This window comes from Panthera leo, chromosome F3 (genome assembly GCF_018350215.1).
Source record: "Panthera leo isolate Ple1 chromosome F3, P.leo_Ple1_pat1.1, whole genome shotgun sequence".
In the NCBI taxonomy this organism is placed as follows: Eukaryota; Metazoa; Chordata; class Mammalia; order Carnivora; family Felidae; genus Panthera; species Panthera leo.
In genome coordinates, this window is record NC_056696.1 from 345,440 (window position 1) to 371,774 (window position 26,335).

The window sequence follows — 26,335 nt, forward strand, 5'->3', positions numbered from 1 at the left end:
TCTATTAATTAAATTTCCCTTTTAAATCGCAGCTCAATCGCTGTAGTCTACAGCATAAGAGTTTATAGTTTTAACACTTGTTACCAAGTAAGGTATCCAGTAATTTTGGGACTTTGAATTCTTTTAAAAAGACAGAACACTAAGTTAAAAGATAGTAATCTAGTCTTGCATATTCTGCATTCCGTAGCTACTGGTATTCTAAAATGAAATTTTAAGACTGTGGAGATTGCTGTTTTCCAATACTTCTTTCAGGTATTTTTATTGCCCTCTTCCTAGTGAGCTCTTTCTAACTCTTTTGGTGGATATGAACGATTCCAGTTGCTTTCTATGTGCCTCCCTAAACTTCAGAGACTGGGAAGCAAACTCTTCGTGTCTGGGGTTCCCCTGTGGCTGAAGTCCCCAGTGTGACTGAAGGCCTGTCAATCAAAGTCAAAAGTGATACAAAGTCCGAGCACCCGAATCTGCCACTTGTGCCAGCAAGCCTAACAGTGACAAAGCTCTCAGGGATTGACGGATTGCTTTGGAGGGTAAAAGGCAAGAATGTGGCATCTGGCTTGCTGATTCAGCTTGTAGCTCACACAGAGTGGCTCTAGAGTGGGAAGCGGTATTGAGAGTTTTCTGATAATACAGCCCCCTACTGTTAGCAGTGGCTCTGGAACTGGTACAGAAGCGAAGCACCAGTTACCTGGTTGTAGAAGAGACCGCAGCTCCCACGGTGGCCTGGTTCTTCAGTGTTGCTCTGACAGTATTTCTTAAAAATCCAGTATCATCTGTTTCTTTAGTTTCCCCAATGATTCTACACACCTTCTGAATCCTTTAATAAATATCTTTCTGCTTGAGTTGGATATAGTGGACTTCTTTCTCACTGAGCCTGACTGATTTTCTCTGATATGCACATTCTACTGAAAAGTGGAATTGGGGGGTGAGGGAACTCTATATATTCTTCTCTGGTAAATCATCAATTGAAAAGGCAAGAACAAAATCAGGAATGAAATAAACTTGGTGTTCACTGTTGTAGAAAAAGTTTATCTCTTTGAGAGGCAGGTGACATCAGAAATGAACGATTTCACTTATCTAGCCGAGAAAACAGACACCTAATTAATTTTTTGGACGTGGACCTCTTACTATATAATTTTGATGACTTGTAAGAAAAATTCTGCAAGAAAACATTTAAAATGCGTGTCAAGAATTAAAGAATTTCTACATGGGAATCCATCCTGAAAAAATGCCAAAATGAGTGACTCACACAAAAAAGGAAGAGTACACGCAGATAATTCTGTTTCTATTTATTGTTTAGTACAGTTTTGATTAGGCATCCACAACTAAAATGCTCCTCGGCTAAGGATACCACCTTTTCATAAAAACAATTTCTGATGTTAAAAATGCTCTATTTGACAGCCAGTAGCTAAGAATACCTAGTTCCTACCTGACCAAACAGCATTTTAAGAAGTATTTGAGAATGCACATTCTTCCAAAATCACAGTCACAGATCATAGAAACTATAGCATCTAGGCACCACTCATAAATGGTAAACCATTCAGCGGAGCCTTCTTTCAAATAGGGACTTTTCCTGCAGATGACCTCCTGAAATGATTTAGAGCATGTGATAACGCTGGCATATAAAGAAGACTAACAGAGATGAAGGAGAAGAGAGGCCCCCAGGGATCAGGAGTGGCACAGTCACCGAGGCTCACAGACAGAAGTTCTTATACAAGCTCCTCCCAAAATGCTTTATGATGACAGTAAATGGTAAAAGTGCCATTTATGATTGTGATACCGAAAACTATCTGAGCGACAGGAAAGAAATAAATGAGTACAATAATTTTCAAAAACTCTATCTATAGAACAATTTTAAGTGAAAGATATTTTCCTTGGGCTATAGATAATCCGTCCCAGTAGTCAGAGCTACATATTAAATGTTCCAAAACAGAGCATTCCTACTTCCGAAGTCTCTATCTGGCCATGATTGCTGAAGCTAGTATCCATTCTATAATGTTTTAAAATGAACTTGTATTTAAGCCATTCTTCAACAAAAGGAACCTGAACTCCTTGGAGAAATGGTTGATTCTTGGGCTGAGACAGGAAATGTACAAGATGAGCCTGAGCATCCTGTGGTGCCAGGAAGTAAGAAAGTACTCACAACAAAGCTGAGAACTAACAAGGACAGGGCTAAGGCAAAGAGACAAGGGAGTTGACCGAAAGAAGTTCAGTGGCAAAAGATGGAAGTTTGAGCAACAAAATAAATCAAGTAGTATTGAAACATCACCCAAAGTACAAAATAAATATCACAGGTCCATACTGATAAAAGTAGTTAAAAAAGTGGCGGAAAAGAATTCCAAACAATCATTCTACTACATGGAGGGGGATCAGAAACCTTCCCTTCTTAGGTGTGGGCTACACATAGTGAGTGACTTCCTTCCAAAGACTTCATGACGGAAATGGCACAAAAGTGTAACTTTACAATGGAGAAACCTGACAAGAACTACCTCAGCTAAGTGATCAAGGCCAATATCAACAATTATTAATGTTGACAGTATATGCCATTGACATGGTGTGATAAAAACGTCACTTTGCCTCTGTGATCTTCCTCCAAGAACCCCAGTGTAATCATGAGTAATAAACCAGATAAATATCAATCAAGGGGATTCTAGAGAATACTTGACCAGTGCTCCTCACAACTATCAAGGTCATCAAACAACAAGAGAAGCCTAAGAAACTGTCACAGCCAAGAGGAGCCTCAGGTGACTGATGACTGATGACTACATGTAATGTACTACTCTGGGCAGGACCCTGGGACAATGAATAATAAATAAGACAATAGGTAAAAATGTAAAAAATGTGAAAAAAGCAAGGATTTCAGATGATTAAGAACAGCACATTGACATATGTTCAAAAACTAGTCCAGGTCTGTGTCAGACATTAGCCCTAAACCTGAGGCTTCTGGTAGACATTTGGTGATCAGTACACTGGGAATGGATAATTCTATCATATTCCAGTTATACTGAGATATAATTGATATTAAACACTGTATTAGTTAAAATGTACAGCATGATGGGTAATATTTTTCTTGACTGACATGACTTTTATTATTTTGTCACTAATATGTTTCCAAACTGCTACAATTTCAGATTCAATCTTATTTCTTTATTTTACTTTATTTTTATTTTATTTTTTGTTTTTTTAATCTTTATTTTTGAGAGAAAGACAGGGCATGAGCGGGGGAGGGGCAGAGAGAGGGAGACACAGAATCGGAAGCAGGCTCCAGGCTCTGAGCTGTCAGCACAGAGCCTGACACAGAGCTCGAACTCATGGACTGCAAGATCGTGACCTGGGCCGAAGTTCGATGCTCAACTGACTGAGCCACCCAGGCGCCCCTTATTTCTTTTTTAAAAATGTTTATTTTGTGAGAGAGACAGAGAAAGAGATTTCCCAAGTAAGCTTTGTGCTGACTGCATGGAGCCTTCTTGTGATCCTCTCTCTCCCTCTCTCTCTCTGCCCCTCCCCTGTTTGTGGTCTCTCTCAAAATAAATTAATTAAAAAAAAAAGAGTTGGATGCTTAATGGACTGAGCCACCCCAATCTTATTTCTTAGTACAGCATTCATCAATTCCTTAGAAAGCATTCCTGGCTAAATTTCTCTACACAGAGGGAAATCATTCCCTTTTTGGGTGGGTTGTCTTGCCCAAGGCAGCACAGACCGCCACCAACTATGTCTGCCTGATTTTTACCCACTGGGAAGTAGGTGAGCATGTTTGCTTCCTATTCCCTCCCAGTGGTCAAGGCATCTTGGCCCAAACGACTTCTCCTTAAAGGTAATCTGTTTTTTTATTTGATGCTTTATAGTTCTTCCATAGTTCTTTCACCTGAGAATAGAGCAAACCTCAGGGTCCTACTCTCAGCTAACATGTTACCTGATGATATATTGTATATGCTTTCTGGGTCAAGGTGTTCAAACTTTTATAGCCAGTAATATAAGAGATTCACAGGAAACTTTAGTTATCCTCATGGATGATAAAACTTTTCCTCTAGCTATTTGCTACTTTGTTATTCTATTTCTGTGGGACTGAGGAACTACAAGCAGAAATCAGAAGCAGTGATCTAGTTGACAAATGTTTTGTGAAACGTAAGTCAGTGAATGTTGCATAGACTAGGTGGTACCTGCACATGTCCTGGGCCAGGTGAGCCCAGTTCCTTTGGGCTGGTCAAGCCCCGGCCCAGCAGTCAGACTATCCTCTGGCTCAGGCTAGGGAATGATGCTCAAGGAGAAATAGTGTCTTTAATGAATATTTTTGCTGATTTCAGGGTATATAAAGAGTGCAGGTTTTCCCCTTAGGGACACAGTGAGTCAGAATATGAAGACTTCTGTCTCACTTTTCTGTTTGAAAAAAAAAATCTTTTCTCTTTGCTTTTAAGAGCTGCATCTGGGATCTAGAGAATCTAGACTAGACTTGAGATTATTTTTAAATTAAGTTCACTATGCTTTTTTCAAACGATACTATCGTGCCATGTACCCTGAATATGTCTCATACATATTAAGCGATAGTAATGATGGATGCAGTTAGTCAAAAGCACACTCTCTGTCTCCTTAACCTCTCTTTTCAACCACATTTAGTGAGTGTCTGCCATGCACCAGGCCCTGCTTCCTAGGCTAGGGATGCAAACCTCAATGAAACAAATTTCTTATACTGATGAAGTTTGTAGTCTTGGGAAATCTACAGAAAGATAAACTCAGATTTTATTCTAAAGTAGTTCATATGATATGCCCCAAGTGGGGAAAAGTAAAAAAAAAAATATATCAAAAATTTTAAAACTTTTAGTTTAAAATTCAACACACAGACGTGAATCAGAATGGTTAAATAAAAAATACTGAAAAAAAAACACCAAAAACACCAAATACTGTTCAGAATGCAGAGCAACTGGGTCACTCATACTTTGCTGCTGGGAATATAAACTGGTCCTCCCACTCTGGAAACATTTTGGCAGTTTCTTACTAAACTAAACGTGTAACTACCTCATGAGTCAGCAACTGTACTTTTGGGCCTTTATCCCAAAGAAATGAAAACTCAGGTTCACACAGAAACTTGAACAGGAATTTTCATAGTCACTTTAATCAGTCCAGCTGTCTTTCAACAGTGGAATGTTAAATCAGACTGTAGTAGGTCTATACCATGGAGCACTACTCAGCAAAAGACAAAAACAAAAACAAATCATTGATACTTGCAGCAACTTGGATGAATCTCTAGGGAAATATGCTGGGTGAAAAAAAGCCAATACCAAAAGCTTATGTACTGTATATTTATATAGCATTTATACAGTATTCTTGAAAAGATAAAATTAGAGAAATGGAGAACAAGCTTAGTAGTTGCCAGAAGGGTAGGGTACAAGGAAGTACACTGGGAGGAAGGTGGGACAAGAGGGAAGTGGATGTGGGTATAAACAGGCAACAGGAGAGAGCATTGTAGTATTGAAGACGTTTAGTGTCTCAATTGTGGTGGCCCATACATGCACTTATACATGTAATAAAACTGCATAAAACTAAGCATACAAACACACATACAAGACATTATATCAATGTAATATACTGGTTGTGACATTGTAGTATAGTTTCACAAAATGTTAACTACAGGGGAAACGAGGTAAAGGAAGCATGGGGTCTCTCTGTATTATTTCTTACAACTATGTGTGACTCTACAACTATCTCAATAAAAATTCTAATTTAAAAACGACAAAAATGGACTTCACGTTGTATTACAAAGCTATAGTCATCAAGACAGTATGGTACTGGCACAAAAACAGACACTGAGATCAATGGAACAGAATCGAGAACCCAGAAATGGACTCGCAAAAGTATGGCCAACTAATCATTGACAAAGTAGGAAAGAATATCAAATGGAATAAAGACAGTCTCTTCAGCAAGTGGTGCTGGGAAAACTGGACAGCGACCTGCAAAAAAATGAACCTGGACCACTTTCTTACACCATACACAAAAATAAACTCGAAATGGATGAAAGACCTAAATGTAACACAGGAACCCATCAACATCCCCGAGGAGAAAGTAGGCAAACACCTCTTTGACCTTGGCCGCAGCAACTTTTTACTCAACACTTCTCTGGAAGCAAGGGAAACAAAATCAAAAATGAACTGGGACTTCATCAAAATAAAAAGCTTCTGCACAGCAAAGGAAACAATCAGCAAAACTAAAAGGTAACCAACGGAATGGGAGAAGATATTTGCAAATGACATATCAGATAAAGGGTTAGTATCCAAAATCTATAAAGAACTTAAACTCAACACCCAAAAAACAATCCAGTGAAGAAATGGGCAAAAGACATGAATAGACACTTCTCCAAAGAAGACATCCAGATGGTCAACCGACATGAAAAAATGCTCAACATCACTCATCATCAGGGAAATACAAATCAAACCACACTGAGATACCACCTCACACCCGTCAGAATAGCTAATATTAATAACTCAGGCAACAGATGTTGGCGAGGAATATGCGGAGAAAGAGGATCTCTTTTGCATTCCTGGTGGGAAATGCAAACGGGTGCAGCCACTCTGGAAAACAGTATGGAGGTTCCTCAAAAAATTAAAAATAGAACTACCCTATGACCCAGCAATTGCACTACTAGATATTGATACAAGGGATACAGGTATGCTGTTTCGAATATTTCAAAACACCCCAAAGTTTATGGCAGCATTATAAACAATAGCCAAAGTATGGAAAGAGCCCAAATATCCATCGATGGATGAATGGATAAAGAAGATATGGTCTATAAATACAATGGAGCATTTCTCGGCAATGAAAAAGAATGAAATCTTGCCATCTGCAACTATGTGGATGGAACTAGAGGATAATATGCTAAGTGAAATCAGAGAAAGACAAAAATCATATGACTTCACTCATATGAGGGCTTTAAGAGACAAAACAGATGAACATAAGGGAAGGGAAGCAAAAATATAAAAGCAGGCCGGGGACAAATCATAAGAGACTCTTAAATATGGAGAATAAACAGAGGGTTACTGGAGGGGTTCTGGAAATGGGTTCAATGGGTAGAGGCATTAATAAATATACTCCTGAAATCATTGTTGCACTACATGCTAACTAACTTGGATGTAAATTTAAAAAATAAATTAAATAAAACGGTAAAAAAATAAAATAAATATTTAATGTTAGTGACAGTTTTCAAATTTATTGATTTAAGTCTCTCAACAATAAAATTGATCATCACATTCTTTCAAAAAATAAAAATAAAAATAATAAAAAAGACAAAAACACCCAAAATAACACAGCGTTAAATCTTTACTGAACACCTCTATATATTTCACTACCAAAACATGCCTGTGGGCTCTGCGTCAAGCAATAATTAAAATTACTATTGCTTCCATCATACACACATCTACCAACAAGACACAAGAAATAGTGAGATTCAAAGTGAGCATCTATCCAAGTAGTATCTTTCTATCACAACTTTTGTTTGGTAATAAAGCAGGTTTAAGCATCTATAATATTTACAGAGACTTAGAACCCAAGATGCTTATTCACAAAGGACATGATGGAAGCTTCCCAGTCATGTCCTTCCGTGGTATTACGTGAGCTGCTTTCATGTACGGCTCAGGAAGGTCTAGGCGATGTGTCCTCATGTCTGAGGTAGAATGTGCACACGTGGACTCATCTCTTCCAGTTTTGACCCAAGTGGTAACAGTTTACTCTTAAAATATATGAGTAATAGTTCCATGCAGTGATATCTGACAAGAAGTGATTTCCTTCCATCGTTTTCCTTTTTGTACTTTTCTTCCTTACTTCACATTTGAAATCCACTTTTCCACAACTTTGTACCTGTTTTGTTTTTTAAATTATCACTTCCATGTATAACCTTACAAAGAAAAAAAAACAAACTTTCTACAGAATCTCATGCACAATAGGTAGCATGGCATGAAGGCTTAACAACAGCAAGTAGTAACACTTGGCCCTATTGGTTCTGTTATCATTCATTCCCAACGAAAAACCCTCTGAGTCCTTTAACTACTACTCACACAGCTACGAAAAGCAAGAGGTGTGACACTGAAATGTTCAGTAACGTTTACTTTTTTCCTTCATCAAGCGGTCTGAGCAACACTCTGATTGAAAAGATGACTTTGGTTCAAAAATGTGTTTTGGGGGAGGGGCACCTGGGTGGGTCAGTTGGTTAAGTGTCTGACTCTTGATTTCAACTCAGGTCATGATATCATGGTTTGTGGTTAAAGCCCTGTGTTGGGCTCTGTGCTGGCAGTGCAGAGCCTGCCTGGGATTCTCTCTCTCTCTTTCTCTCTCTGCTCCTCCCCCACTCTCTCTCTCAAAAAAAAATGTTTTAAGGGAGCATGGCTGACTCAGTAGAACATGTGACTCTTGATCTCAGAGTGATGAGTTCAAGTTCCGAGTTGGACATGGAGCTTAAAAAAAAAATAAATAAAAATGTTTTAGACATCATAAGACAGTGTTATTCATATTAATTTTTCCAAACACAGACTGTGACTACAGACTGTTTCAGACACAAGTTTCAACATTCGGGTTCTTTACAAGTGGAGCTGACAGTAACTTACTTGTATTTCAAATAAAAAGTCATAACTTTTGTTTTTTCTATTACCTGTACCAGTGCAGGTTTCCATTCTAGTGAACAAGAATAACCATTCTTATTCTCTAGCCAGTGGTTCTATATGATCACTGTTTCAGTGAGCTACAGAATGTGAAACACCTTAGCTGCTATATTTATAAAATCAAATTACTCTATGCCCTTATTTGCCTATGCCTTTAAAAAGGCTCAAAGTCGGGGCGCCTGGGTGGCTCGGTTGGGTGTCCAACTTCTGTGCAAGTCATGATCTCACGGTCCATGAGTTCAAGCCCGGTGTTGGGCTCTGTGCTGACAGTTCAGAGCCTGGAGCCAGCTTCGGATTCTGTGTCTCCCTCTCTCTGACCTTCCCCCGTTCATGCTCTCTCTCTCTCTCTCTCTCAAAAATAAACGTTAAAAAATAAAAAAAGGCTCAAAGTCAAATGGACCTGGTTTTGAGTTCTACCTTAGCCTGAGACGAGACTTCAGCCTCTTACCTTTTCAGAAGACTACTGAGCAAGAGGTACACTCACACGCACATCTCCAACTTGCTAGCCTTTTCCATTAGTGCAGTGCTGAGTGCCACCAGCAGGTACTACACGGATAGTTTATGTGCTTTCTTTCATTAGTTCCTCAACAAACAAAAACACAAGCACTTGGCATATCGTAAATTTCCAACCAAATTATCTTCTCCCCACCGAGTTCATAGTCAAATTGAAATGTTGCATAGAATGAATGAAGACAATTATAGTTTGCTGACATTATTTGGGCTAGGAACAAAATGTTTCATGACCTGAACTTAAAGAAGTAGTATAAAAAAGCCTAGAAGAGGGGTGGCTGGTTGGCTCAGCTTGGTCATGAATTTGAGCCCCACCCTGGGTACAGAGATTACTTAAATAAATAAATAATTTTCAAAAGAGACCAAAAGAAGGGTGCCTGGGTGACTCAGCTGGTTAAGCATTGGACTTTTGGTTTTGGCTCTGGTTATGATCTTGCAGTTTCGTGAGTTGGAGCCCCATATTGGGCGTTGAGCTGACAGTGCAGAGCCTGCTTGGGATTCACAATCTCCCTCTCTCTCTGCCCGTCTCCCACTCACGCTGTCTTTGTCTCTCTCAAAATAAGTAAATAAATTAAGATAAATAAATAAATAGAAGATAACATACAAAATGATTATACATATGGTGGAATTAGAACAATTTTTCTATTTGTGCAAAATTTGAAACTTTCTATAGTGTCACTATATTGCTTTTATCATTTAAGGTTACACTAAAAATACTAATGGACCAGGCTGTCCCTTGCATGGTCTTATTACTTCATGCACAGTGAAATTGTGCAGTGTTGAGCAATGCTGTTTGTATTTTGAGTTTTGCCAAGCCTAGCCTATGCTTGGGTACCATGTGTTAACTCAAATTTCAGAGCAGGCAAAACTTTGTCGTTTGTTTGAAAAAGATGGTATGGTAGTTCGACTGGGTATTTCACTATCAGGAGAGTCAATCACATTATAGAACATGTCAAAATGGAATTAAAAGGTAAATAGCTGTTGTAGTATGTAATGAAAAAAGTTGTGAAAAAACATTTCCTACCCCTTGATATTTTTCTAAAAATAGTCCATTCCAAATAGTTTAACTCAAAATATGTTCTATTTGGGTGTTGGGGAGGGGTATGTGTGTGCAGAATTTTCTTTTACATCTGTAACTCCTGCAAAAATATCTGGCAGTACATTCAGTTCTGTGTCTTAAAACCTCACAGGGCCAATTTAAAAATAATATTATAAATGCTCATGGTTATCATCACTTAACTAATCTAAAGCAATAAAACTGTTGGCCCTTTAGTCTTCTCATATCATCCCAAGTTAACGGCCGAATTCTGGCCTCTGGTCTCATTATTAAGACTTTGTCACAGAGTAAATTTCATATAAACCAAGGAGCTGTTTTTCACTGGCTTTCCAGAAAATAAGCTACAAGTATCAAAGAAAACTGCATTTTGATTCTCTGAATTTTTGACGAATTGTGAACTCTGAAAAATCAAACAAAAATTATTCATCAATTCTTCAATCCTTTTTTTTATTAAAATTTTTTTTACATTTATTTATTTTTGAGAGATAGAGACAGAGTGTGAACAGGAGAGGGGGAGAAAGAGAGGGAGACACAGAATCTGAAGTAGGCTCCAGGCTCTGAGCTGTCAACACAGAGCCCATACGGGGCTCGAACCCATGAACCGTGATATCATGACCCGAGCCAAAGCTGGACGCTTAACCGACTGAGCCACCCAGATGCCCCTATTCTTCATTCTTTTTGTGTATTCTATGCAAATAAAATCTAAGTCTGTTTTCGAGACACAAATTTCCTTTTTCACCATTTGCCTGATATATTTATTGTGATGATTTGTGAATCCAGTAGTCTTCTGTGCTACTTTTTACTCTAAAAATATGCAGACATAGTTATGTGCTTTTAAAATTCATTAACTAATTCATGAAGTATGCAATATTAGGAGATAAGACCTAAGTTATTATAAACAAACGCCTACATTTTAAGAGTTGCTTGTAAATTAACCCTAATATAGGTTTTCCTTAAAATCTGTTGTTATAACTAAGTTCAAAGCCTTAAATCAAAGACTGTGTCCTTCATTCTCCCAGTATCACCAGGCCCTGGGGCAGTTCTGGTCTGGATTCTGCCCCCGAGAGGAGCAAAGACTTGGGCTCATACTTACCCTCTACCACCCAGGACCTACATGAGCTTCAGCAGTTTGAGTGCTGGGAAATTTTGGCACTCTCACTGGGGTGAGCCTTGGTCTCTTTATGACTCCCTCCCTTCCTATGGAGCCCCTCATTCCTCCTGCCTCCCCCTTCCCTGAGGATGCTTGGGGTTTGTCACATTTTCGCTCTTATTAGTCTGTAGGTCTCCCTTTAAGGTCTCATTTCAGACTACAGCACTGTGTCTTCCTCCCACTGGTTACAGTTTTCTATTTTTTTACTTCGAAGTGCTAATAAATGGACTTGATCTATACTCCACACGAATAAGAACCACATAGGCCACACAGGTTCACCCAAGTGCAGGGGGTTACAGGTCAAATGACATTTGCTGAATAAGAAATTAGTCATCTTTTCTGTAGAACACTTAGCCCATACGTACCTCTCAAGGTTGGATATGTGAGCCATGATGACACGTGTAGATAAATAACAGAAGCTACATTTCCTCTCAAGTTCTACCCCTCTGGAAAGATCAGGTCTACACTCATCAGAAGGCAGCTCCAAATCGCCCTTGGTAAGTACAGTGTTACATGTACAATCAGTAATGATATTCCACAGCAATCTAAAGCCCACAAAGCACTTTACACATTTCTTCAACACTATAAAACAATGTGTAAATGTGTAATAAAAATATTGTTCTCTCTGCTTAATAGTGAGAAAACTAAAGCTCAAGCAGTAATTAAGCTGCCCCGTGTCATAAGACCATGTAGAGTACCAGAGCTGGCACTGGAATTTAGGGACTTTAAATAAAAATGCTATTCTTTCCCACCCATCTCTATTGCTTTTCTCAGGATGTACATTAAAATGCGTTCATCCATATTTTTATACTATTTACACTTTTTCATCATGTGATTTCCATTTGCTCTGGTGTGTTCATTCTCTCACTTGCAAACCGGAAGTCCCAGTATAAAATTTGTGATTTTTACCTTACTTTGGTTCACAAATTTGTACCTTCTGTATCATTTTGTAGTGCAACATATTTGAGAGAAAAAGTATGAAGAAAAATCCCACTGTTTGTAAATTTCACATAATTTTACCACATGAGACAGTAGCTATTTTATCTGAAAATTAATACATTAAGTCCTGTAATTTTACACAAACTTTTCTGTATGTAGTTCAAAAACACATAAGCATACATTTGTACCAAGTATTATTTTGATGTGTAGGGTGGGAAGTTGAAACTCTAGTAGAGAGTGGCTGAAAATTCTCTTACCCTTCAAAGGAAATACAAGACATAAAAAATTATCTATTTGTATAGGTCATGGGTTGGCAAACTATGACCTATGGGACAAATACTGCCTGTCAGCTATCTCTGTAGATAAAATTTTATTGGAACACTGCAATGTTCATCTGTTTACATATTGTGTGCCTATGGCTGCTTTCACACTACAATAGCTGAGTTGAGTAACAGAAACTGTAGTATGGCTTACCAAGCCTAAAATACTGTGTTTGCCAACTCCTGGTCTGCATAAATGAAAAAAAATTAAGACCTAGTGTGGGGCAGGCATCTCATCTTTGTTATCTCATTTAATTTCTAAACAAACCTGTGAGTTAAGTGATAGCTGAGTACCTATTATCAGAGTAACACATGTAATTACTAAATCTCTAATATTGTCATACTCTCTTCTGGGGAGAAAGTGGAAGGAGAGAGGGGAAGAATCAAGGACAATTTCTTCTTAGGAGACCTATTCATGCTGGGATCCTATGAGAGGTGGCTGTATCTCTTCAAACAGCTGCTCGCTTAAAGAATCTTAACACTCAGGGCACCTGGGTGGCTCAGTTGAGTGGCTAAGTTGAGGTCATCTCACGGTCCATGAGTTCGAGCCCGGTGTTGGGCTCTGTGCTGACAGTTCAGAGCCTGGAGCTTGCTTCAGATTCTTTATCTCCCTCTATCTCTGCCCCTCCCCAGCTTGTGCTGTCTCTCTCTCTCTCTCTCTCAAAAATAAACATTAAAAAAAAATCTTAGCCCTATATTTTCATGACTTAATCATTCAGTGTTTTTCAAAAGCCTAAGCTCTTTTTTGCATATAAATTAAGTTTAAAAAGAGGATATATTTTCTACTTTCTAATGAGACTGATCTAGGAAGTAGCTGAGCCCCACACATTCTTGGCCAGTATTAGAACACTGGCTAAATTGTTACTTTAATCCCCAAACAAAGCACACATGAATTCAAATAAACACTGTCCATTCAAATATTTTCCATTTCCCATTTCCATATCTCTAGATAGAAATTAGTATATAATTAATAAATATAATGTAAATAATATATATTCATTTCTATTTTATTTCTACATTTCTATATTTAACTTTTTAGAAATCATTTAAATAGAAATATGTATAGACAGACATATATATTTTTTCACTTCTATCTAGCTATTAATGATTCCTAAAAAGTTAAATTTTGCTTTTAGTCAAAGTTCAACTTGTGAAAATCTAAAGCAATATGAACAGTTTTATTTAACTTATTCAGAAATGGTTGGGTAAATTATATTCCACCCCTATGGGATGATGATTCTTTGCTGTGACTAGAGGAAAAACAACTTCTCCACCCAATTTTTAAGATGCTGATGGGAAAACATTCTAGCTCCAAAATGTCATCCAAGGAAGCAAAATCTGTGAAGGATGGCTAGTTTAATAGGGAAAATTATGTATATTTTTGAGTTCCTTGCTTGTTTTCAAGGATGGACCTCAGGGAGTTCCTGTATTTTAACAGAGCCATTCTAAATCACATCCCATGACAGACTGAGTTCAGGTAAACAGTCAGTGGTATCGTAACAAAATCTGTTTCCATCGGAAGCCCTTTATCCTGCCTAAGAGACCTGTACACTAATAGGCGGCCCAGGCTAACATTAACCAGTTACAGCTGGTTAAATACTATAAAAAAAACTGATGAAAACACAAACACTAAATCTCTACCCCACTTCAGCCAGGACGTCAAGCCTGCACAAAGACAAGCCTTTCCAAATATTCTCTGTGAATGAACTGGCTGGGCCTGGTTTTCTGAAGTTGTTTACTGAACATTGTGTGCAAGGACTCACTGAGCACTGAGGTGGGGGAGGGCAGGAATCCCTTGATCTATTAGTGCAAAAAGCCAACTTTCCAGATGATCTTGGATTTAGTTCTAAAATAAACAGCGGACAGAGAAAATTTTCAACAGCAGGGCTAAAGTACTTTGAGCCAAATATTACACACAGAAATACACACTTTGAATACTTAGGTTTTGTTATGAAAATTTATCATTAAAGCTGATGTAAACTGATGCCTTATCAGATATTCTAAATTCTTAAGTAACTGTAAATAATTTCTTATCGAGTTACTTTCCAAGAGGAAGCAAACTTTTGATGAAGAAATTATCACTATTTTAATTCTTTATACAAGCAAAAATGTCCAGACTTTTAGTTAGCTCAAGAAGGGATCATGGTGATTTTCTCCAATCTTGTCATCTCACAAAGGGATCATCTGGGGCTCCAAGGACCCTTAGCCTGCCTGCCTTAGACCACACTGCTTGGTGGCATAAAAACCTGGGTATCCTGGCACCCCAAACTGTTTCTCTATTCCATCTTGTACTAGATGTGGCTAAGTGAACACAGCCAAGAATAAAATGAACAGAGAGCCTAGTGTACTTCATAACATCATGGGTTTTGACCTGAGTCTTTTAATGTATGAGGTTATTTGCAATGTCAACTGAAAATTTAGGAAGTTTCTTTGGCACTTCTTCACGGTCTTGAATAGGCTGAAAGTGTCATTCAATAAATATTCTGCTGGATAAAACTGTTTTGCCTTGGATGTGCAGGGCTGATGATGTTTGTGTCAGAGGCATTAATCTGCAGTGCAGATGGTAATTCATATGTCATCAACACCCTTCCCCAGAACTCCAGTCCTGTACTTCCATCTGCCTGTGTGACATCCCACTAGGGTGTCCTGTCATCACCTCCTTTTCTACATTCTGCTGAGGCACTCATGCAAATTAATGTCAGACACCAAACCACAGATCCAGGAAGCTCAGAGAACACCACACAAGAAAAATGCCAAAAAGCCCACGAAAACCCAAAAAACAAAACCCTAAAACCCTGCACGTCTTCATATTATTTCCAAATCACAGCAAATGAAGATAAAGAAAAAATCCTTAAAACAGCCAGAAGGGGTACAAAATAAATAAAAAAAAAAAACTTTACATATCGAAAAAAGCTAAGAATTATACCTAAAGTCTACCTGAGAAACTGCTCAAGCAAGAAGAGAGTTAAATGAAATATTTACAGAGTTGAAAGGAAAATAACCCACCAACATAGAATTATGTACTCCGTAAAATTATCTTTCACAAGTGAAGGAGAAACAAGACTATCTCAAACAAAGAAAAACTGGAGTATTTGTAGCCAGTAGACCTACCTTGTAAGAAATTGTAAAATAGATTCTTCAGAAAGAAGGAATATAGGTGGGAAACTTGGATCCTTAGGGAAAGGAAGGAACACCAAGAAAGAAGTTAAAAAAATTATGTTAATCCTTAATCTAACAGATAACAGTATGTTCAAATTAATTACAAAAACAATGTATTCAATGATATATGTTTATATATATCACATGTATATGTATATATTATATATATGCTCATGTTTGCTTATAGATAAGTGAAGTGAATGACAGCAAAAAAGGAATTAGGATTATTTTCTTATGAGCTACTCAAACTATCTCTGAAGTGCTCCAAGTTATTTCATAGTAGACTTGTATTTTTTGTAAATGTATACTGCAAATTCTTGGGCTATCACTAAAATTTTTTTTTTAATTAAAAAAAGTATAACTGGTATGCTAAGAGAAACAAAGGGAATCATATAAAATGCTCAAAAAAAATAAAAAACAGAAAAACAATGGATATACTAGATATGTATACCAAATATGTGCTCTCCAGATGTTTGCAACTGGAATGCCTGGTTGGTTGTTCAACTGGAAGTGGGACCACAGGCAGAAGAATGTGTGAACAAGGCATCTGCCTCTGGGCAGGGCTAGAGCGGAGACACTAGTCCCAGCTCTGCAAGCAGCTCCCTCCAAGCCCTGGACAAGTCCTCTCTCCTCTCAAGGACTCAGTTTCCACATGTGGAGAAAGTGCGTCCTTGGAGGTCCCACCCATGTCAGTCTAGTTTGGATTATTGCCCGCGGGGTGAGGGAGGGTGGGGTGGGTATAGTTTGCCCCTGGTGACCAGAGGTATGGGCCTGCATCCTCTCTCTTGGGAGCAGCCGAGTTTGGGGCATGGAATGAGCTTTCTGCCTGACATGAGGCCAAGGCCATCGCCTGATCAGAGGGACCTGTGTGGCATCCCCCTTGGTGTCTCAGGGGGGCAGGGACAGAACCTTGCAAATTTGGGCAAAAGGCCTCTAGCGTCCATTGACTCTGGATCTGCAGTCAGAAGGCACAGCTTACAGTAGTGAGTTGGTGGCCGATTCTGAATTCTGTATTTCTTGGGGCACATCTTTTCAGGAATCAGAACTTCCATTTACTGGGGGCTACTCTGTGCCGTACCCTGTGTGAACAGGTAACTTTCTGAGGTGAGTGAGATGGTCCCCACTTTACAGAGAAACCGAGCTTGGAGGGGAGGCGTGAGTTGCTCGAGCTCACAGCGGACAGGGTGCGGAGCCAGGGACCTCACCCCCAGGTCTGTCTGACATCAGAGCCAGGCTTTTACCTGGCATAACCCAAACTTGTCCATCCACGTCTACACAGCACGGCAATGTCAGCACGGGTGGTGCCGTGATTTCCATCGCACGGATGTGAAAACTGGCCCAGAGAGAATAAATGATGTCCCAAGGGCAGAGAACCAGTAAAGGACAAGTTCAGGTCTTCTGTTTGTCAGCCCTTTGTTCAGCACGGGTGCCCCCTGAGGGCATGGCCACAAGCCCATGTCCCACAAAGCCGACTTCCTCTCTCCTTCCCTTTCTCTGCCCACCTCTTTGGGGAGCATCTTCCCCCAGTAGCACAGAGCCAGGCTCCAATGGAGTGGCGTAGGGAAGCTCTTTGCCCAGAAATCAAGGAGTCAAGTCAACTTTTCCTTCTCTGGGTTTTTCTGGGTTCAGAGGAGCCACATCCCTGCCTGTCACAGCCTTGCCCAGAGACACCTCCCACCCTTCTTTCTGGAACTGTTGGCTTGTCAGTTGCTTTTTTATTTTTTCTATTTAAAAATATTTTTAATGTTTTTATTTCTTTTTGAAGGAGAAAGAGAGACAGAGCATGAGCGGGGAGGAACAGAGAGAGGGAGACCCAGAATTCGAAGCAAGCTCCAGGTTCTAAGCTGTCAGCACATGAACTGAGATCATGACCTGAGCCAAAGCTGGACACTAGTGCACTGTACCATCTGAAAAGTAGAAAGTTTTAACTTTGTAGACTGTTACCAAAGAACTTCTGTAAGTTAGTTTTGGAAGTTACAGGAAAGTCAAAGATAGAAGAGACAGAGTTTTGATCATTAAGGTGTTCATAAATGAATAGAGTTGTCCCTGCGGTTTTTGAAAGAGAAAACTTTCTGTGGTTTTTAAAAGTAATTTTCAAAGGAATTCATTTTTATTCATGTCCATTTGTTCACTTCACAAGTAACTCTTAAGTGCCTGTTAGCTACTGTTATCCTGTTGTTGTAGAATACAAATATTCAAAAACCAGTTTCTGCACCACAGGAATTTGTTGTTATCACTGTCTTTTGTATTATTTACTCTATTTAGTGCTTCCTAGGTGCCATAGTCTCGTGGAGCTTATAATTATCGTTTTCGTTTTGTATTGGCATTTGTTCCAGTTACCGTAAGTTCCCGGTGAGGAATCCGAGTTTTCAAAGACGGGGTAGAATCTATGGTAAGCGTGCAGAGTGAGTAGTTCAATTTGCCAGGTAGAGAGGCAGAAGGACAAACATTTGTATGTTTGACAATGTTTGTAAACTGTCACGATTACGTTTTTGGCGGAGTACACAGCAGTGCAGAGGTGAAGGTGTACGAGTGAACTTAGCAGGATTTAAGAGCAGCTGGGTTTTGCAGGTAGAAAACGCGTGCTATGGCAAATGTTGGGAATGAGGTGAATACCTAGGTAAGACAAGCTTATGGAAGTTTGTTAGTGCTATAGAAAGGAGTGGATCTTACCCGATAGGCCTTGGGACATTTCTTCGGTAAAATGCTTTTAGCGGCAAATAATAGGTGACTTCTAACAGTGACTAAAACAGTAGGAACCAGAAATGTTTTGATGGTTCAGTGATGTCATGAAAAATGAACTAAGTCCTAGTTTGTTGGAGTAAATTAACTGATTTTTCATATTTGAGAGGAACTTGTATATGGTAGAACATAGTGGCAACCACTAGGATTCTTTATTTTTTCTGAAAAAAATAGGATTTTTGCTTGTTTCACACTTTCTGACCTCATGATTTCATCTATTCCTTTTAAACCTTTCTTCAAATGGATAAGTAGAAATGTAGGAATTTTCAAGGCAAATTCCAAGAAAAAGAGTTTCCAAGAAAGGTGTTCTGTGACATAACCTTCTGACTGTAACCACGTATAAGACATCAACCCCAATAATAAAAATTTCATATTACACAGTGGTGTTAAAGACACCTCAACGTCATCCAGATTTGATTATTGACTAGAAGCACTCCCAGACCTCAGCATATAGTTGTACTCATGCCTGTGGATTGGTATGGGGACAGACTAGAAAGGCCAATCAGCACAGAGAAAAGGTGCATTGGGTGAAGTCCAGAGGAGACCAAGCGCAGGCTTCCAGGAATCCTTTCTCTATGGAGTTAGCAGGATGTACTGAATTCCTCCAGCATGAAATTAGGACAGCACAAGTGAAATGTTGTCTGCCAGTACGAGGCTTATGGATACTCAGTGCCCGAGGTTTTCATCAAATGCTAATCACCTAGGCATCTTCTTCGCATGTCCCAAAATTCCAGGTTTCAGAAAGGAAATCAAGTGTACGGCCATAAGCACATTGATTGTACCAGCACTTAAGCACAGTGAACTACTCTTAACCAGCTAGGAAATGGTGGGAACCTTCCTTAAATCCAAGATCCCAGGGAACAACCAAGCGCCAGTCATTCGAGTAGGATGTTCTGAGGGTAGCCGTCTTTGGCTTGCTGGAAGAAACATTTTCTGCATAGGAATTATAACACTGACGTCATTTTTGTTGGTGTCTTCCAATTTTCTTTTACCAGCAAGTAATATGGTTACCATGGTACTGGTTTCCGTTTCATCATCCATATGTAGATATTTGTACAAAAATTACTAGGGCAATATTAAGTCATTATAATCTTTTTTTTATGTGATTAAGCTTTCATTATGATTCTTAGATACGATCAACATAATGATTTTTGATTTAAAATTAGAATAAAATCTCTTCATTATATGGAAAACCCAGGTTTGATTCCTATAGTGCTGAACCCCTGTTTATATATGATATTGGATCATATTCATCAATTGTTTTCTTGCCTAAGTATACGAATAACTTTTGTATTTTTTTATTAAGTTTTATGTATTTTCATATACCTCCATATGGGAGCCAGTACCCCTATTGTTTTACTTTGATCTCTATCTTAATTTTCAAGGTGACTCTATCATGCATTCATATATGCTAAGAGTAGCTTCAATGGGTACCATATTTTGTTGTTTTTGTTGTTTTATACATTTAATAAGCTTTTTTTTTTACTGCAGTTTTAAGTTCACTGTAAAATATACTAGAAATTACAGAGTCTCCATATACCCTACCATGCACGCGTACACGGCTAGCCTCCCCTGTTCTCAAATCTTGCACGACATTGGCCCATTTTTAGTAGTATTTTTTTTCAGTTCCTTGGTTTAGTTTTGAGCAAAGGAGCTTGCATGCATGTAAGCAACCAAGGGGCAGAGGCAGAGGGAGAAAAGAATCCTGTGCTGTCAGCATAGAGCCTGATGCAGGACTTGATCCCATGAACTGTGAGATCATGACCGGAGCTCAGATCCAGAGTTGGACGCTGAACCAACTGAGCCACCCAGACAACCTGAAAACAGTGGTGCATTTTATATGGACACTAACTCAACATTTTCAGGCAAAATCTCTAATTTGCATTAGTGTTCATCCTTGGTATTATACATTCTATGAGTTTTAACAAATGGGTATCCACCTTTTGGATGTGAATCCACCTTTGTGGTATCGTGTGAAAGAGTTTCACTGCCTTAAAAGTCCTCTGTGCTGTGCCCCTTTATCCCTACATTCACCCCAACCCTTACCTCCATAGTCTTGCTCTTTCCAGAGTGTCATATAGTAAGAATCACACAGTGGACATCTTTGATTGTTTAGAAAATTAAAATTCCCCAGTAATTGAATGTAGGCATTCAAGATATTCTTTTCCCTTTGGTTTTTTTTTTTTGTTTGTTTGTTTTTTGTTTTTTGTTTTTTTGTTTTTTTTTTTTTTTTGCTCATCAGTAGAGGATCTGTGATATATGCCTTCCATGAAAAAAAGCATGATTGCTCTAGCTGTGTGTCACCTAATGGGGAGGATTGAGAAAAATGACATCATGAACCACTACATAGCACTCACATTGGGATTATCCACTTCTGTGATGTGCAGTGGGTGTAGATAGATTATCTAGCAATGGAAGGGGACAGTTTCAAGAGGTTATATCTTTATCAAACTGGAATGCCAAATTTTTCTTACCTAACTTGCCATTGGAAATAAGGCCAGGGAGAGTCTGTTTGCTATGGTTTGGTCATGCTGCATAGTACAATAGCTATAGAGCTCATTTTGTGAGGGGTTCTTTCATACTAAAACTGAACAGTCTCTACTAAATGGCTGGGGAAGTTCTGCTGTGTTACAGCAAAATAAAGATACTCTCTTTCAACTCCAATAGTGGAAGTCCAGAAAATCCATGCTAGTTTCAGTTTGACATTGTCAGCTCATGATAATCATTCTCCTAACGATAACTTTTTCCTCCAGTGTCAGAGTCAGTCATTGATGGCAATTGTAAGCATCAGTTCACCCTTAGGTGTCAAATTCCGATAAAACCCATTCTTGCTTTTGGTCAATAAAGAGGAGAAAGTAAGATTTCTTTGTACTTTAAGCCTACCAATCGTATAATTACCATTCAGTGTAGTGTGCTTTCCAGTTGTGGTCCCAAAGGAATACTCTTCAACAAATGGTTAGCCATACACTTGTATTTTCCTCAAATTTTCGATTGTTGATTTAACATGTATTTTGCTTTCTTCTTTAGGAGCAGATAAGAATGTTGAGGAAGACTCTATAACCAGGTAGGATTTTTATGGATTGTAAAAATGACATTTTTGGGGCACATGGGGGGCTCAGTCGGGTAAGTGTGTGACTCTTGATTTCACCTCAGGTTTGTGAGTTCAAGCCCCACGTCGGGTTTTGCGCTGACAGCCTCCTTGGGATATCTTTCCCTCTTCCTATGTGCAGTCACTCTCAAAGTATAAAGGAATGAAATGAAATGAAACGGAAAATTAAATGAAAGGAAATGAAATGAATGAACTGAAAATTATGTGCGTCCTAAGGGAAAACAGAGAACATTAGCAGTTGTTGAGTGTCCTAACCTGGACTAGACACTATATCCTATGCATAACATCTGTTCAGTTATATAGTCATTGCATAGCTTTGCAAAGTAGCTGTGTTTTTGTAGCCTACTTTTTATTACTTTTGCAACTGTGTTTCAGGGAGGTTGATTAATCGCCCATGATTGCATAGTTAATGAGTAGCTGATGGGTTTGCCTGTCAGCTTGTGTAGCTTTCACATCCATTCTCTGGTTCCTCAGCAGCACTGAGATGAAGATCCGGATCCTAGGGCAGATCAACTCAGAATGTCAAAGGTAAAGTCGGAATTCTAATTTAGGGTTTTCTTAAAAACATAGGTTAGTCCAACCATTTGCCCTTATATATTGGACAACTAGTGCTAACAAAAGTAATTAGTGCAGTGGTAACTAGTCCCTTGTTTTTACCATCATTAGGAACTCTGGATGTTACTATTACTGGAATTAAAATAAAACTTAATCAAAAAACCAGACTCTAACTGTTAATTATACCAAGAAACTTCGTGGAATAAACAGATAGGTGACCTTTCCCTTAACTTTTTAATGTTTGTTTTTAAATGAATGAAAATATTTTCGTTGTATTTTTTTTGCTCTAAAGGCTTTCCGACAAACCTGGTGCTGATGATTCATGGTCTACATCATGTAGCCAAGTCTTAGATTTTGTTACCAAGGTAAAGTACCCTCCTGTGAAACTCACTTTCCTGCTCTGAATTGAGTTTTCTCCCTTATTTACTCTGAACATTTAAGACGAGACTGAGTTTCATCACTTTATGTGTGTCATGGAAAGTTAGAAAGAACAAACTACTTTACGGGTATGTGGCGCGTTAAATATTTTGTTTTATTTTGTTTTATTGTACTTGGAAAATCCTACAGGGGAAGGCTGAAAAATGGGCTGGAAAATATATGACCGTCAAATTTTATTGGGAAAAACTTTCCCATAATGGAGGAATTATGACATTTGGTTAAGGATCAGGCTTCTTACTGTGGTAGTAATATGACTGGTAATACTCATGACTAAATAAAATCTTATTGGATCCAAGTATCTATTGTAGGTTGCCCCCTGCCCCGGGCAAGTTTCATCTTGGTGAGATACAGGGTTTTCCTTTGGTACTATACTTTTTTCTACATTTAGACGAAAATAATATTAGAAAAGGTAGAAATTTAGAGGTTTACATTATTTCTCAACATTTACCTTACACAGGTGTACCCCTGTAGTTTTGAAATAACTCCATGTAGAAGAGGTTAAAATGGTGCATCTCCCCGAAGAATACGTATTTTGCTGAAAAGAGTAGCTCTATGAGCAGAGGCTCTTCATAGACAAGTTGTCAAATTTCTTATTTCAGAAGTATTTCCTACTGTAGCTTTGAAAACTATCTCCGCCTAGTCCTTGTGTCAGATTCTAAAATTTTAAGTTTCAGACATCCGATATTTATTTCAGTATTCATTTCAAAGCCCCTAAATCATGATAAGCTCCTGGAGGTTAGGAAACAAACTTGTTTGATTCCTGGAGCTGCTAGAATAAAGAGTTCCTTGGAAGAAGCAATATCATAGTTTTTGAATGTGAATAAATGAGTAGGGAAATGGAATTCCATAGAATTGAATTTGAAAAGTAATGAAAAACGCATGATATATCACAGTTAAATATGTGAATTTAAAAAGTAAGGCTTCAGTTTATTTTCTGTTTTAGTGTTTAACATGTATAAGCGCAATTGAATTCTAATGAGGACACGAGGAGTTACATAAGAAAGGTTACAGTATATTTTTAGTATCCTCCCTTTTTGAGCTTAGAATTGCAGAGAAAAAGTCTTCAGCCTTTGTTTGCTTAACCCCATCTGTGTCCCATTACATTTCTTCCTAGAATTCTCATTCCCAATTCTTTCTCCAGAGTGAAAGTTGATGTGTTAGGAACCTTTCTTTTTCTGTTCTTTTGTTAGTCTAGTAATTATAGTTTTTCGGAAGTGATAGATGCCAGTAATTGAAAAACTTATTTATAGTGAAAAAAATTAAATTCTTTATTACAGTATTTATAACCAGATAACTTTAGAGTGATTAACGTCAGTATTATTAGGGATAGACTGTGAATCAAAGCCTCTCTTTTACATATACATGATATATAGATAGATAGATAGTTATAGATATATAGATATATAGATAGAGATATGTATAGATATTGATAATACCCAGAGATATACACATAAATTTCCATATATATACACACACATATATATACATATATACACGTATATATACATATACATATATATACACACATATATATATACACATATATACACATATATCTTTAAAAGGCTTAAAAGAGACTATTGTTCCTAGTGTATTCCCAATCCTACTTATGTACCTGTTGAAAAATATATGTTTTTTCCACTTACCTTATTTTGCTCCCATTTTTCCTTTTCTTTTTTGTCTTAGGCTCATGCTTCATTGATTTGTCATGTGTTTTTTTTTTCCTTTTTCCCCTCTTGTCCCCCATGATTTTTAAGGTTTATTTTATTTTTTAAAGTTTACTTATTTTTGAGACAGAGAGGGACACAGAGTGCAAGTGGGATAGGGGCAGAGACAGAGGTAGACAGAATCCAAAGCAGGCTACAGGCTCTGAGCTGCCAACACAGAGCTTAATGTGGGGCTGAAACCCACAAACCGTGAGATCATGACTCATGAGCTGAAGGTGGACGCTGAGCTGACTAAGCCACCTATGTGTTCCCCCCACCAGGCTCCTTTTTAATGAATTACCCTTACCCTAATATATCCTTGCAGAAAACCTTTCTTTAGTGTCTGTTCTTTTAGTACATCACTTTCTGTCAACTCCATTGTCAACATATTGGTTATGGAAATCTATTGTCTGTGTGTAGTTTTCATCCATGACTCATTGCCTCACAAGGCTTATTATTCTTTTTTCTCTTTATTAGAAGCAGCTGGGCTAAATTCTTTTGTAATGTTTGTTTTTCTCTTGGAAAGGGAGGGAGAGAGAGAAAGAATTAGAAAGTGCTCGTTGTTTGATCTCAAATATGCAAGGTATGATCTAAGACCTTTTATATTTTGGAGGGCTGTTTTGTGACACAGGATGTCATTTATATTGGAGAATGTTCTATATTCACTTAAGAATAATATTTATTCTACTGCTGTTGGATGAAAAGATCTCAAGATATCGGTGTTGATACTCATGTATATAAATATATATATTAGGCCAATATATATCTATGTATATCTGAATACATCTGGTCCAACGACACATTGGATCTATGTGTCCTTACTGATTTTCTGCCTTGACGATCCACCTATTGCCATGAGTGGAGTCTTCAAATCGTCTAAAATCATGGTATTTGAATGTATACATTTAATCATGTTTGTGAGTCATCGATTCATATATGTGGGCGTTTCCCTTTGGGGGCATAAACATTTGCAATTGTTAACTCCTCTTGATGGATTGACCCCTTAATTATGATCCAATGCCCTTCTGAATCTGTTCCTACAGTCTTTGTTTTAAAATCTCGTCTGTCTGGTGGAAGAATGGCGACTCCAACTTTCTTTTGACTTCTGGTAGCATGATAGGTGGTTCCCCATACCTTCTCTTTGAATCTGGAAGTGTCCTGGGGTCTAAAATCAGTGTCTTGTTGACAGCATATAGATGGATCTTGTTCTTTGGTTTTGTTTTTGTGTTTTATCCATTGTGATTCCCTGTGTCTTTTGATTGGGGCATTGAGTCCATTGACATTCAGAGTGATAAGTTAAAGATATGGATTTAGTGTCATTGTGTTATCTGAAGGTTTCCTGCTTTTGGTGAAGCCTCTGGTCCTTTGTCGTGTCTGCTGCTTTCCACTCACAGAGTCGCCCCCTAGGATCTCCTGCAGGGCTGGTTTAGTGGTCATGAACTCTATTAGGTTTTGTTTGTCTGGGAAAGCCTTTCTCTCTCTATTCATATGACAGCCTTGCTGGGGAAAGGATTCTTCGCTGCATATGTTCCCATTCAGCACATTGACTGTTTCCTACCCCTCCCTTCTGCCCTGCCAAGTTTCATTGGACAGGTCTGCTACTACCCTTATGTGTCTTCCCTTGTCGATTAAGACCCGTTTGTCCCTAGCTGCTTTCAGAATTCTCTCTTTATCTTTGTATTTTTCCGGCTTCGCTATGACATGTCGTGGTGTTGACCTGGTTTTGTTGACTTGGAAGGGGATTCTCTGTGCCGCCAGGATTTGGATTCCTGTTTCCTTCCCCAGATGAGGGAAGCTCTCAGCTATAAGTTGTTCAAATAAACCTTCTGCCCCTTTCTCTCACTCTTCTTCTTCTGAGACTCCTAGGATGTGTCTATTATTTCATCTCTCAGAATCACTTAGGTCTCTAGTACCTGCCTCATGGTCTAGTAATTTCCTTTCCCTCCTTTCTCTGCGTCATCTTTGTCCATAATTGTATCTTCTGTCTCTCCCTCTCTCTGCACCTCTCCTG

The 26,335-nt window shown here is 38.5% G+C and overlaps 1 pseudogene; it reads left to right on the forward strand.

The window, feature by feature from the left end:
• The window catches only part of LOC122212378, a 100,838-nt pseudogene that overhangs the window by 8,313 nt on the left and 66,190 nt on the right, over positions 1-26,335 (forward strand).